This window comes from Nicotiana tabacum, chromosome 7 (genome assembly GCF_000715075.1).
Source record: "Nicotiana tabacum cultivar K326 chromosome 7, ASM71507v2, whole genome shotgun sequence".
NCBI lineage: Eukaryota > Viridiplantae > Streptophyta > Magnoliopsida > Solanales > Solanaceae > Nicotiana > Nicotiana tabacum.
In genome coordinates, this window is record NC_134086.1 from 128,105,822 (window position 1) to 128,108,396 (window position 2,575).

At 34.3% G+C, this 2,575-nt stretch overlaps 1 long non-coding RNA gene across 1 annotated transcript; it reads right to left on the bottom strand.

Annotated features, from left to right (window-relative positions):
- Nucleotides 1-265: 265 nt before the first annotated feature.
- On the bottom strand, nucleotides 266-1,355 carry LOC107792286 (uncharacterized). Its single transcript, XR_001649496.1, has 2 exons — nucleotides 1,043-1,355; nucleotides 266-591 (listed from the first exon to the last, which is right to left on the bottom strand). It is a non-coding gene; the product is annotated as an uncharacterized LOC107792286 (long non-coding RNA).
- Between the last annotated feature and the right edge of the window lie 1,220 nt (nucleotides 1,356-2,575).

Sequence of the window (2,575 nt, forward strand, 5' to 3'; positions counted from 1 at the left end):
GTTTTAAGAAATGATTGCAATGTACACAATTTTGCAGAATAAAAGTAACATGAAAGTCATACATTCATACATTCATACTATAGTTCATAGAAGAAACCTTAAAATCGAGCCAAGTCTATTGGGTTAAAGGCTTAGACCCAGCGGTCCAGTCCCAGACCTATCAAGACCCATTTTCATCTGGGCTTATCCCTAGATCTGGCCCAATTGACCACTATACTTGTGAAAAAGAAAAATGTGATAACTCTCAGATACACTCTTCATGCTGTTGTATCAAATGTCAGTACATAAAATTAAAACCTTAGAATATTACAGTCTTTAAAAATAAAAAATTTCAGAATCAATACATTGCAACCTATTAATACATGAACACTATACTATTGACTAATCTATTATAAAATTTTGCATAATTGATATCCTGAAGAATCTGGCCTCTTTTGGACATGGTTTGTCCATTAGAGTTTAGTCCCTTCTTATGTTTGAAGCAACAGTATCAAAGTGTCAACTCTTGAACCTGCTAATTTGGTCAACTAGTGACCAAATTTGTAGGTACTAGCCCCCAAATTAGTTAAAGCTTTGCAGCCATTCTTATACCTAAAATAATAGATATAACACACAGATTTTAGCATATTGTCAGCTATCATATTTAGTTCTAAGCCTGAACACATGCTGATTTGGCCAATCAATGGCCAAATCTACAAGTTATGACCTATCTAATTTTAAACAAGGCAAACATTATACCAACGGTTATATTTTTTGAAAAAAAAATGAATAAATACTGAAAGAGCTAAAGCATCAGAAAATCAGCAGAAAAGTGTTGGCTCATGCAAGTCCAAATTTCCACATTTCCACAGAAGATTACATACCCAAACTCACAAAAGTACTCATATTAGTATATTTCTATGTACCATTATGTTAGTTAACTTTAGAATATGCCAATCAACAAACACCAAGGAAAAATATTCATTTTGCTATACATATTTTGCAAACTTGATACTTTATAATTCATCAAGCACAACAGCTACATGGAGGTATAAATCAGTACCTTAAATAGCAAAGGAAAAGGCAAACAGCTATATATGCAGAAATTATTGAAAACTTTGACAGGAATGGAGCAGCAATAGAACAGCAGTCAACAACAACCAAAACAACCCAGGATCTCAAACCCACCAACAACAACTTGAAACCAGAAGTTACTAGCTAGAAAACCCAAGAAAACTTTATATTTTAAACCATTTTTTCACTTGTAAAGAATCAGAGGAAATGAGAAAATTGTGAAGTTTTTTGATATTTCTGAAGTCTGATCTTTTCGGGAAAGAAATAAAGCTTTTGTGCAGAGAAAACAGGGTTGAATCCGTGTATTCTGCATGAGAAAAGGCACTATATATAGGGATATATAATGCCATATGCTGAAGGAATTATTCTTAGCCATAAACAACATATTTCAACAGAATTGGGACAGCTGGTTTTCCCCCATTGGTTTCAGTACTTTCTACTAACCAAATGAAGCCAGATGTCCCTTTTTCTAGAGTATTCTGATATTTCTCAAATTGGAAAAACCTCAAATGCCCTTCTAAAGCTTGCTTATTACAGTTTCTACCTAAACTTTTGTTCAATTAGGTCCCTAGGGTTCTACTGATTTTCAAATCAAACAAACAAAGGCAGAAACAAGAAGGGATTCAAAAATCTGAATTGAAATGACTAAAGGAAAAGTGCTGATGCAATTTTAAGACTAAAACTAAATTAATTAGTGAATGAAAATGCATTGTCTAATTAAATCTAAATGAAAGCTTAATTTAAACGAAAATTGGGTGGCAGAAATAGGAACAAACAAAGAAACAAATATGATAATGCAATGAAAGCTAATAACTATCCTAATTAAATCTAAACTTATGCAATTTGCTGAACAAAACTTAAACATGCTTCGACCAAGAACGAATTAAACGAACAGTTGTGAAACAAAGAAAGGAAAAATTCAAAAATAAAAACTCCTAAAAACATGCGGCTAACAAAAACAACTAGACATGCAAAGAAGAAAACAAAAATCAAAACCAAACAAATCAAGAGAAAAGGATTTATCGGAATTTTAAAACTGGTCCAAATTATGAACTCATCCCAAATCTTCGAACTATAAGTGAACCTTGACCAACATTAATCGACTGTTCTTAACAAGAACAGTCGATTAATGGGGGTTTTATGTTCACTTGACCCAAATTTGACCGAAAAATCAGGAAGGGGGAAAGTTAGGGTTTAAATGAATCTGGGATTTAAAATTTGTGGAATTTGGCTGGGATTTTTGGAAAATTGAGGGTATGGTAGTGGTGAGGGAAGATTGAGGATCAACTGGTGTGAATTTAGGGCTTTTTTGGTGACTTAGTGTTTTGGTCGTGATTCTTCGATTGAAGATTCGAAGAATTCGGTAGTGATTCGAAGGAAAAGGGGTTGAGATTTGGAATGTGGGGGTTGTGGTGGTCTCATGGTGTAATTTTGGGAGGCTTTGGACCGCCGGAACCGCCGTGAGGCAATTTTCGATCGTGGTTTACGGCGGAGGTGGTGAAGAAAATGAGGGCGGCTAGGG